Source organism: Anser cygnoides, chromosome 23 (genome assembly GCF_040182565.1).
Source record: "Anser cygnoides isolate HZ-2024a breed goose chromosome 23, Taihu_goose_T2T_genome, whole genome shotgun sequence".
NCBI classification, from domain to species: Eukaryota; Metazoa; Chordata; class Aves; order Anseriformes; family Anatidae; genus Anser; species Anser cygnoides.
Window position 1 is genome coordinate 4,840,954 of NC_089895.1, and position 12,295 is coordinate 4,853,248.

The 12,295-nt window shown below is 49.2% G+C and overlaps 1 protein-coding gene across 4 annotated transcripts in view; it reads left to right on the forward strand.

Moving 5' to 3' along the window:
- Positions 1-12,295, forward strand: part of SAMD11 (sterile alpha motif domain containing 11) — a 221,908-nt gene that overhangs the window by 88,953 nt on the left and 120,660 nt on the right. The gene's annotated exons all lie outside the window — the stretch shown is intronic.

Consider the following 12,295-nt stretch of genomic DNA (forward strand, 5'->3'; position numbering starts at 1 on the left):
GAGGGGGTTCTTGTCTTTAGCACAATATGGTTTTTGCAGTGGTTGTTGCTGCTTGAAAGAGGCCGGTAGGTACGTGGCGGTAGCAGACTGGCGTTTCTGGAAGGTCAGTGCTGGGAAGGGGGGCTACAGGCAGGATAGCAGAGATCTTTGGCATTTCCTGGGCTATGAAAATAGTTCTGAGTTCTGTTCTTTCGACTGGCGACAGGTGTAAGGTGCCTTCTTATTTACTAGAGACTCGTGAAGATGGTTGGGGGGAGAAAGCAAGGAGAGAGAATGGCTAGAAAGCAACCGAATCAGCAGCTTAATCAGCAGCTTGTTGCTGCGAAACACAAAAAGGATATCCCAAAAATTTAGGGACTGAGAAGCCACTGGGCTGCTTTGAGTCCTGGTGTTCTTATTTGACTGGAAGTCCCACGCTCCTGGCCCCTGCCGCGCACATCTTCCTGAACACGTCCTTCCACAGAGTTGGTGTGTGTCTGTGAAATGAGATGTGTGCTGTGTGTGTATACATCCACACGCACAGAGCCGTGTACAGAAGCCATGCAGATCTGGGGGACAGCCTCGGGAGTCCCCGGAGACCAGGCTGTTATGGCACTTATTTTGTGTCACCCTCATTTCTAATCAGACACACACACATGCACACACCTCTCACTGGCTCTCTTCAGCCCTGTATCTATTTTCTTTTATTATCCTGGCAGGAGACGAGCTTCATTAGGGGAGTGGAGTCTCTAACAAGGATGGGGAATGGCAACAACAAAAGGATGTAGCAATATAAAGTTATGTCAAAAAACCTTTACAAGAAAAACGGCTGACATTAGAAACAGTGTGCATTAAAAATTCAAGACGGTTGGAAGCAGGGGCAGGACTGGAGAGAGAGAAACAAATAAATACCCAGGCTTTAAACTAATAAATCCTTGTATTTGGGAAATGCATCAAACCCTGCATGCTATTAAAACCGGCTTTATTTCTATTATTGTTAATAACAATGATAAATATATTTTTTTCTTGGATCTCAGTGTGGGCTATCTGCATTTTAAATACACACTTAACTGGCTAAGCAATCTTTTCCTTGTACTGTTTGCTGCTAATATTCAGTGGCTGGGAAGGCTGCTTCATTGTGCCTGAAATGCAACTGGCTAACTGGGCCCGGCAAATCATTTTGGCTGTTCCTTGACCAGCAGCCCCAATTCAGTCAGCTCCGAAAAGTTACGCCAACCCATCCACCCTGGTTCTTTTGGCTGATCAGATAACGCTGTCGATCCGGCTATCCCTGGTTTTGGCTTTGTTTCTTTTTCACCGTCAGGCTCTTTGCGGAGAATCCGTTGACCCAAACACAAAACAGCCGTAGGCTAACCTGTGGGTAATAGTTTAATTTGTTTTTGCAGGGAACTGAGAAGTCCAAATCTATGTGCAAAGGGAGAAGGATTTGGAGAGGAAAAGTTAGACTGCTGTGCTCTTTAAGCATTAGAAAATTAGGATTTTATTCTTATCTTAGCATCCGGCCCTGAAGGTCTCTAACACATACTTGTTTCCCTCCTCCTCTGTGAACTGGCCAACACACCTGTACAGAATAAATCTGGGTCCTGAAGTCCAGTCCTGCAATTAGCAGAGGTTGGAATCAGAACTGCCACTTGTGTCACCTGCCTCTAGAGAGCTGAAGACCTGGGTGATGGGCAGCAAGCTTCTTTCTCACCGTCTGGCCGAGCCGCACACCTTCGTGGTGACGCCCTGAAGGCAGGGGTAGGTTTGCCGTGTTGTTCCCCTAATTCCGAGAATTCAAAAGAGGCCCTGGATTCTCCAGCCTGACCAGTCTACTCCTTCCCACCTGCTCTAAATTCATGCCGAAATTGCGATTGCTCCCCCCCAGCTCCTGAGCCTGAACTTGCAGTGGCAGACGAGCGTGCCCGATGTTTTCCAGGCGGAGGCAGAACCTCTCGTGGTGCTGCTTTATCTGCTTCTCGGGGTGTGTTAGCAGACGCCGATGGGTTGCAGCACCGCGTCTGGATTTCCTGCGGTGTGGGGACCTGGCTTCCCAGCCTCTCCTTTGTGTCAGGTTTCTCCCACTTTTTACGAGGCTCATTCATGCTGTTGTAATTACAGACTTTTATAGACTTTCACCAAACCAGTTCTACCCACCTTTGGTTTTAAATGCAGTTAAACAAAGCACGGCGATGCACAGAGGTTACCGGTGGTTCTTGGGAGTGTCGGAGGTTGGGCAGGGTGTGGGGGCAAAGGGTTCCCCTCGTCTGAGAGGACAGCTTGCTTTTGTTATTTCTGTACAGCCAGCATGAAAAAAGGGTGAGAAGAAAACTCCCAAACTGGGTGGCAGACTGTCACCCTCTCCTAAAGTCTGACAGCTTTAGATTTAAAAATAAAAAAAGTCCCAGAGAACAAAGGAGATGAAACGAGGAACCTGTTTCTTTGACACTTTCAGCTTTATTGCTTTAGACGTGGGAGCAGTAGAGCCATGCTTAATAAATCCTGGGATTTGGGAAGTATATCAAACTCTGCGTGGTATTAAAACTAGTTTAATGCCTAGTGCTACTGTCTGCTCTTCTTGCCGCTTTCCAAATGGCTCAAACAGTCTGCCAGGTGCTTTAGACAGGTCAGAAAAAGAGACTCCTACCCACAGCTCTCCCGGTAGCAGTCTCTGTCTGTCTTTACCTACTTGTCCTTCCTTGCTTCTAACCCAGCAGACAGACACGGGCTTGTCTTTCTGTCTCCATTATGTATAAATGTATTGGTTTTACATGAAGAATGGGATATTCTGCTGGACACGGAGGATTTTTTCCTGTTTTCTTGCTACAGATGTTACAGGTTCCTGGAGGTCTCTTTCTCCCCCTATTTGTGTCTCTTCTCCAGTTATCTTTCCTCAGCAGCACAAGGTGGGATATTGCCGAGTTCCCTGTCTTGCTCTGCTTGGTCAAGCAACAGAAAATCTCCCCCAGTTTCTTCTAGCCTTCAGGGAGCCGTATCGTGCCTCGACAGCCAAGCAGCCCACCACCAGGTTGGGATCCGTCGCCCTTCAAAGCCTGCTCTCTGTCGTGGCGGCGTGGCGAGGGAGTTATCCTGTTGTTTGGAAGTGTCAGTGGCAAGGGGCAGCTGTGTGTTGTGGTTCGCTTAACGCCTCCTCCTGGGTTTCTTCACGTGACATAATGCCACCCAAACCAGAGGGAAAAAAGCTTTGCGTGCAGGCAGACGGAGGAGCATGGGAGCCGGGTATTTTTCAGCTCCCTCTGTGATGTTAGTTCATGACCCTCTGTGTCGTATAATACCTGCGCATGTTTTTTCACTGCCCTTCCATGTGCAGCAGGGCAGGGAAGGGAGGGAAAGAAGGTGGTGAAAGGCAGCTGGGGTCAACCTGTTGACAGCAAAACATCCACTAAGAAAAAAATGTTCACTTTGAAATGCCGTAAAACAACCTTCGTTTCTGTATTTGTTTGTACAGTTGTGTGTACGTATGCATGCAGGCTCTCTGTCTCTCTCACAGCTCTCCTCTTAATATTATTCATCCTTATTACATATCATTATTCTTTATTATGATTTATCTGCCGTGCCACGACTTTATTATGATTTATACCCCTGCCCTCAAAAGAGCTTACAGAAGGCATCACATGGCGAGAAGATAGGCATCCCTGCACAGGGGAAGAAACGTGGCTTTCTCCCTGAGCAGTGAGTCGAACTTTTCTTCTGAGCTATAATGAACCTCAGTTCTTGGCTTCAGCGAAAGGCTTTTGGTTTGCTTGTACCAAGGCTACAAATCTAGCTTTCACCCAAGGTTATGGTCCCCAGTTCCTTTGCTGCTGAGCATGAATAACTGCCAGCAGTGCCAATGGGAGCTGCTTGCTGCTGGAAATGGGGGAATAATGTCCCTACCTTCTCCTGCTGCTTCTTCTAGATCTTGATTTTCATCTTGCCTATTAGAGAGATTCATTTAACGACTGCCCTTGCAGCAGGCTGATCCTTGTTCCGGGTGGGGAGGAAATTCCCTGGACTGCTCTATAACAGCTTCACTCTGTGCTGTGCTTAAAATGATTCACAATTTAGGGACGTTTCCACAGATCAAACCGTCCCAGGAGGCGGCATTACCTCTTGGGTACATACGTGTAAGCAACAGTGGCCCAGCAAATGATGCTTTCTGCGTGCCAGTAGCATTTCGGTGTTCACGTGAAGGAACCTTAACCTGTCAGCTGTTTGTGAGCAAAAAGGTGCCCTCTTTTGTCAGTTGTGCTGCTTTGTTGAAGGACCTGAAGGAGTGAATTGCCACGTCTCCGGAACCTGGAAATTTGCTCCTCTCTTTGGTAAGAGGGTGACTTAGCTCCCCAAACCAGAACACTGAAGGAAGGAACCTGCTCTGCAGGCTAACGCCAGAATCTTCAAAGCAATGTAAAGGAGACCAGGGCTGTCTCCGAAGGAGACTTTCAGAACTAAGTGTTTGGGGAGCACAAGGACTTGTGCTCTCCACGCCTTCAGACTTTTTCACTGGGAAAAAAAAAGGTGTATTTTTGCAATACAGGGACTCCATTTTTTTTATGGCCAAGGCCTTACTGCTTCATACACATTAAAAATAAATTTGGGCCAGACCTTGAGCTCCTTTGGAAAGGCCAGTCAAGACAGCAGCAGGTAACAGGGAGAAAAAAGAGGGAAGATGCGAGATCATAGGAATAAGAGAACCCCGGACCTTTCCTTAAGAGAATATTGCTGTTCCTTTTGAAGCGACTGAATCCTCTTGTGTGCCCCTATGTTTGCCTTCAGCATCTTACCGCGTCCATTCCATGCTCGGTGTGCAGGCTCTGCCACCCATAGAGCCCATCCCCAGCCGTGGCTGCATTCCCCCTGTCCTGCTCTCATCCCTCCCTCATTACCGTGCTCCTGTGACTTTCCTCTGAATGCACACAGGAAGTGGCAGAGCTGTCAGAAAATCTGGATTTCCCGGAGATGATGTTTTTCGTGGCAAAGAAGGTCAGATTTTTTGTGTGTGTGTTACGGGAAACCCATGACAACGATAAAAACAAAAATGCCCCACCCTCGTGCTTCGTTAATGGCCGTGATTTAAATGGTCCTGATGAGAGGGATAATCGCAGCCGGGGAAATGGGTCAAAGGCAGAAAGAGGAAAACCTTCGGAGAGCCGCTTTGGGGATGGGAATACAGCAGTGAAGTGCTGTTTGATGGCATGGATGCTCGCTTTCGGTATGGGTCGTGCATTGTAACCTGGCGTAAATAATCTCTGAGGGCGGTCAGAGCTGTGTGCAGCCCGGCGTGCCTTGTGGAGCCCCCTTGGCGGTGGGATGCCTGTGCGGGGTAAAGGAGGAGTCAACCAAAACCTTCGAACGCAACCAGCTCCCCTGTGGCAGAGCCGAGCTTAGGTTTCTGCACAGTGTTTGGGTTTTTTGATCTGGCATCCAGTTCGGATGCCTGAAGTTTCTAAAGCTGGCCTGGCGTGACTCTGATCCTATTTGAAACGTTGGCAAAACTCATGTGGAATTCAGCAATGCGAGAAAGAGCCGGGTTTTGGAGCGCATCAGCGGCTGGGGACAGGGACTGTCATTTGCCCTTTGTCTGTACGGCACCTAGCACGACACGGTCCTGGCGACAGGAGGCTCTGAGACATAATGGCAATGCAAACAGCAAATAACAACGTTTTGTGAGGTGAGCAGGGCTTAGGGCAAGCATATATGTATGTCGCATGCATGCATGTGTACGGGTAAGTGCCAGAGGCAGGGACTCGCAAATATTTAACCACAATAAACAGAGACACATTTTCTTCCCTTTTCCTGAGGAGCCGGTCATCCATCCAGCTATTTTATTTATTTATTAAATATCACTGGAGATAGTTGAGCAGCAGGGGCGCGCTGCTCTGTCTGCCGGCCGATGATTGCCATCGGGCTGGAGAAATCAGTCATTTCTGGCACGAAAAAAACCGTTCGGTGGGTTAATGATGCAGGGTAAATACTGACAGTGGCCAGTGGTCTGAGCACACCAGACATGACCTAAGGGAATCATAGATTCTGAGGGGGCTGCTGCTGCTGCTGCTTCTCCGTAATGTGATTGCCTCTTTATAATGGCCTCAACTTTTTTTTTTTTTTTTTTTTCTCCTTCCCCTTTATCATTATTGACCAAGGAGCATCAGTGAGGCCGGAGAACAAATAGTTCCCTGATGGTTAACAACAGGCCCTCCGCCGCTTGCAAAGGCGAGCCGGGCTCCCCGCTCCCTTTCTCCCCCATCGCGACAGAGCTCGACAGGAGGCTGCCCTGCGGCTGCGGGGCCAGGTGAGCGCGGGCTCCGGCACGGGCCAGGGGCGCAAACCCCGGCCCCACCGCTCCCCCCTCTCCATCCCCATCCCCGTCCCCGTCTCGGCGCTGCTGGCCGGGGCTGTTTGCACAGCCTCCCCCGGCTGGGGCTGGCTCCAGGCTCCCGGGGGCGGGAGGTGCCGCTTTTCCAGCGGGTATTTGTCGGGTCAGAGGCTGCGCCGCCCGCCGGGCTCCGCGCCTCGCTCCCCGGGTTATTTATTGCCTCGCTCCCCGGCGGCAGCGCTGCGGCTCCGGGGCTGCTGCCAGCAACCCGCGGCGGCGGCGGGGAACCCGTCGGGGGGGTTCCCGAGAAGCGACGGGGCCGTTTGTGCGCGTGTTTGTCCCCGAGCCCGGTCCCCGTCCCGCTGCCCCCCCGCTCCCGGAGCCGGAGGCTCGGCGCTCCCCCGGGGGCTGGTGCCGCCGGGGGGCGTCTGGTGGTCGTTGGGGGGGGGGGAAGGAGGGGAAAAAGGGGGGCGGGAGGCTTTTGTGGGGGTTGGTTGATTAAAAGCAGGCTGGAGCTGAGTTGGAGGGAAAGGAATCTAATCTATTTCTAATCGGGGTTTGATTTGGCGGAGCTGCAGGCAGGGTTAGGGCACAGCATCCCGACCTCCAGCGTGGTCCTTTGGCTGAAACTCCAGGCACCCCAACGGGCTCGTCCTCTCCTCCCTCCAGCACTAGGAAGTCCCAGCAGGGAAAATTTTGTCTTTCAGGCTTCTCAGTGCTTGCAGCCTTCACCAGGAGGTCGGGGAGGATGTGCAGCCACTGAGTGCGGCGACCCCGTGGGCCCTGGGGCTGGGCACAGCTGAGCTGGAAGGGGGACTGCCAAAGGACAGGGCTGTAGCTCACCTCAGCACTCGAACCCGAAGGTCAAAGGATGGGAGAGAAGGTGCAAACGTGCCCGTGATAGCCTTTGGAGAGCTGCAGGCGGTGTGCTTGGGCAGATAAGCTCAAGTAGTGGGCAGCCCGGCCTGGAGGACGGGGTTGGAGCTGTGTCAGCCGGGCATATATGCGTGCAACCACACACCGTGCTGCTTCTGGAACAGAATTACTCAAATTCCACATGACGACACTGTTAGGTGATTTCCATTGATATTTCTGTTGAGTCACTCTATGTAAAGTTGGAGTTTTAAGGTACAAATGAACGCAGTCCCTAGGCTGACCTTATCTGCTCTTACTGGCTGGGCTATGTTCCATGGGTACCTGTCATCTAACGATCTCCCAGTGCTATCCAGATCTTCATTAACATTTCACCCTTATTTCAGCTTGTTTATTTCTTTGCATGCAGATTTCCTGTGCTCCGAATTGGTTTGTTTCCCTTGCCAGCAGGCTGCGTGCGTGGGGTCCCTCCACAGCTTTCATCTTCGGGGTTGTGACGTGAGCCTGCTCTGAGCGGTGCGATGGGAACACCACAGCATCGGGGAGAGGCCCGACTTTGGTTGGCTTGCTGGAAGGAAATGCCCCTGCCTTGGGGAGGATTGCCATGGCTTATGGGGAAATGGTCTTGCTTCTAAGTTTGTGATGGGGATTCCAGTCCGAGCTTTACCATCCGTACCTTCTGCAGCAGTTGTCCCTCGGGTAGAGGAGGCGTGCTGGAAACTCTTCGAGAAAGGGCAGGCAACTCTAGGGTCCCCGCATGGGGCGGCCACGCAGCGTGCATTTCCCTTGCTAGGGCAAGCAGCTCACAATTCACTCTTGCTCCCGACGGCTTGACTCATTAAGGTGCCTTTCAGACCTGAAACTTCTGTCCCTGCTTGCAGTGTATCAGCCCGCTCAAAACATGTGGGAACTAGCGAGCAAATATTTCTCTCTCACGGTGAGCTCCATCTCTCTCATCCTGATACAAGTCCTTGGGCACAGGGGAATACAAGAAGCCAAGTACGTATCATTTTGTTATAGTTCAGCTGCATTTCTCTCCTGGTGTTACCTGCTTGTCTGCAGATGCACCAGGGTCCCCAGGGCTCCTGAACACTTCTTTTTATTTTTATTTTTATTTATTTTTATTTCCCCATCTGCTGCCCTCACGTTCACTCCTGGGCAGTGGAAATGTACCCCAAAAACCTTTGTCTGTGGTTAATGGGGAGAGGAGAAAAGAGACTGTTAGAAACTTCTGGGACGTGCCAGGACAGCTGTTGATATGGGCAGGTCAAAAGAGACATGCACGTGGAGGGAACTTTTTACTCTGGAGGCAAAGGGGACTGCCCATGCAGGTGAGAAGGCCAAGGAAAAATGCTAACGAGTGCGAGGTGGTTAGCAGCAGTCAGAAGCTGCTAATTATCCCACGCTCCGGCTTGTTCTCATGGGAGCTGGGAAACTCGCTCTTTGATCCGCCTGTAGTTCATTTTATAATTGGATGGGGGTTCCAGATGTTACCGCCGAGGGTTTTAGGGAGCTGGTGGGAAGAGAGAGTTGAATCAAGGGCCTCAGACGGTCACCAAGGTGTTCTCAGTGTTTTGCTAAACAAGAACTTTGAACATCTTTCACCTTCTTGTCCTTACGGAGTTACTGATGGGGCTCTTTTGTATCACCTCTTGAACGCTCTTTTCTTTACCATAGTCACCCTTAAGGTTCCACCCTTTTTCACTCCAGTTTCATGGAGAAGAGAGCTGAGTGTTTACTTCCTACTGCTTCCAAGAGGTTTGAATTGCATTAAGTTTGTACCACATTGCTGCAGTTCTCTCTGACTAGTCCAATAAATAGATTTACTGATTTAGTGGCATTTAGTGGTAGCTACTGCAGCAGCAAGGCTGGAGAGGACTCCAAGAACATGAGTGGAAAGGGAATTTTGAATTTGTCATTGCAGATGACAAATTTTGAAAGCCTAATTCTGGCAGTTAGATCATTTCATGAGCAGTGCATCCAACCTAAGCAAAACAACTGGAGATGTAAAGATGTAATTTTTGCACTAAGTTGCTCATGAATGGGCTACGGCTCAAGATATTAGCAGAAATCAGCAGGAGAGGAAGAGTCACGCTTCCTGTCTGCTCCACGAGGAGACGAGTCCGCTCCCAAAACGCCTGGTCTCCCAGGAGCTCTGATTACAGACTCTCACTGCACTGCGGGTTCCTGCGCTGTTTGCAGAAGAATTTCTCCTGTGGCAGACTGGAGACTGATAGGAACCGAGAAAGAAGGTCGGCCAGCTATAAAAGAAGTTGCAGAAGCACCGGTATAGTTAAAGTACCGTGGATATAACAGTGCGATCTCTGTTATTATTCCAAATAATGCCTTCTCTCATTGAGTAATACAAATAGGGTCAGAAAACTACCTCTCAGAACAGCTTCCAAAGCGGGAATTATGCAGTAAGCAACGGCTCGGTAATTGTATTGGTAAACTGCTGAGTGCAGGCAAACCCTGGCTCCAGTAGCAGTCCCAGGAAACATCACAGAGGAGGGCATCAGTGCTGCTAAAGGGCCAGTGGTTTTCTAAAGAAATGTTTTCCATAGCCAACTGTATAATCTGAAATTAGGCAATAGTGCCTAGAGACCACAGTGGCATACATGGATGGGAAGTAGGAACAACCTCTTGAGGACCTCCTTATGACTTAAGACGCCCAGCCACATGCACGCTGTGAGCGCTTACAGCTCCAGGTTGGACAAAAAGCTGCATTCACCCAGCACACACACTTGTCAGTCGTGCTTTGCTGTTGACCATGAGCCCTGCATGGAGTTGTGTCCCCTGCCAGCTGATAGAGAGGGGCATGCGACACGCAATCCCCATCCTCGATGGAGCCTAAAGGCTGGCTTATGGGACGATTATGGGAAGTGTGTTTTTCCACCACCAAAAGAGGAAGGTACTGCACAGCTTCCTCGTTGTTTGCGTGATGAGAATAGCTTGATTGAGGTCTGGCCATCCAAATGAAAGATGTCAGCCCTCCCAGAAGGACTCCAAGTTGCTGTTCCAGAGGTGGCCTGGAACCTTCTGGTATCTGGAGCCTCCTCCTGTTGTACTACACCACTTGTACACTACGTCCTGAGAGTGGAGTATTTCTTCTGTGAGGGTGGAAGTAAATGGCAGGGGCGTATGCAAACTGTGAGCAGCAGCCCTGGGGAATGGGAAACAGGAGATGGAGAAATGGGGAGGAAGAATGGGTGGTTCAGCCCAGAGTAATGCGGGTACAGCATCCCCAAGCACGTCCATTTATTGAGGTTTGCACCATGTCCCGGACTTCTCAAGGCTGACACTAAGAGGCTTGTATTTGTTTTATAAAGAGAGAAATGAATGGCTTAGATTGCACTGCTGTCTTTCAGGAAGCAAACTACAAGTCTGATCAGAGTGGGGTATAGCATTGTCCAGGTGTATATGGCCGGTGTGTCTGTATCTTCATGTGCGCATGTGTACAAACACACAGGTTACTTCTAGGAAGCACAACATGTTGTAGTCTGAAGATTAATCCAGATTAGGATTTGATTTCCGTATTCATTCAGTGAGAACATTATAATTTTGTAGTTCTAATGAAAATACTGTATATGTTGGAACAATGACCATTCTTGCAGCCAAACACAGCAGTCCCTGGTGAGTTATACTAGCTCTACTCTCTCAGGTATTAGCAGGGGGAGGGGGGAGAATCTTGCACTCAATAATATATGGATCCTTAAAGATTTTTTTGAGCAAGTAATAATTCTTTAGAAATTAAGGCTAATTAAAAGCAATACCTTACCTATAAATGCATTCAGTTACTTTGTCAAGATAATTTTATTTTTGTTTCCTGTGATGTTGCCTTGTGCATCCTAATCAGCGTTTTGCTGTAATTGTGATGGGAGGCCATACCACCGAGACAGGCTCCTTTAAAAACTGGAAGGAAGTAGCAAGCGGTTGGACGGTAATAGACTTGAGTGTCTTCTGGATATTTACAATGGATTAGGCTTTTTATTTTAGGGTCAGTGCAGCCTTAACCTGAATGCAGTGGTTTATGGCCAATGCCAGCATCGCTTCTGGGTGCAAAGCACATGTGAGAAATGCCTGTGTGCTTGATGTGCTTGAAAGGGGAAAGGGGAACTTAGAAAGATCTCTTCCCTCCACTGCTCACCCTCAGTCATTGATCCCAGCTTCCTCCTAAGTCTTTCCTGGGTAGTGAAAAATGAAATGTGTGATGGAACCCAGCTTTTTGCCCCTTCAGCTGTTGGCACATCTGTTATTCTGCTGAGGATGAGATGCAAGTTACCATACGGCTGAAATGTTAGTGACTGAAATTCTGGCGACTGCCCCCGAAAAGCGAAGCTAATATTTCAGCAGCTTGTCTCTTCCCGGTCGGTATGCAGAGAACCTCAGGTTTGATATTTTAGCCCTTCTTGTCTTTCTCGGAGCACAAAGCAAAGCAAAATTAACCCTCCTGCTTACCCAGAGTCTATTCTCTGCGTGCACACGCCTGTGCGTCGTTGCGTGCTGGTGTCTCACAGCTGGTGCCCCTTGGTACCAGGCTGTCCCAGCTCCCTTGGGCTGGTTGCTGCAGGACTGTACCTGCTCCCATCCTGTCCGAAACCGTTGCTAACTCCGTGCTGCAGACAGCCGAGGAGAGCAATAGCGTTTGTGAACGACACAGCGTTCAGAATGCCTTTTTATACTTTCCTACCAAAGCAAAACTTGAAACGTTGTGCCAGTGTACCGAGTAGTTTTTCAAGTGCGTGCTGACAATGTTATCTATTTGCATGTGTGTCTTCTGAATGCGAAGAGTGAGTGAGAATGGTTTGTGCCATGTGTGGATACAGATTAGTTTTGGCTAAGGCAAGGAAGATGTATGACAAATAAAATCCTTTTCTCCTGCTGTGAACAAAATAGTTATTTGTAAGTATTTGCCAAACAGTTTGGATGAGCAATTTTAAGTGTCAGGCATCAAAATTACTTGCAAACTGTTTGCTTTCTGCATGTGCCACTTGTGTTGTGTTGTGGTTCGTAATTACTTGTTTTTGCTCAGTGACTGAGTTATTGAACTTGAGAAAAAACAGAGATATAGAAATATATAGTATGGGATAGGGATGAATGAGGAGTGCAAACACCCGGTGAGTTGTG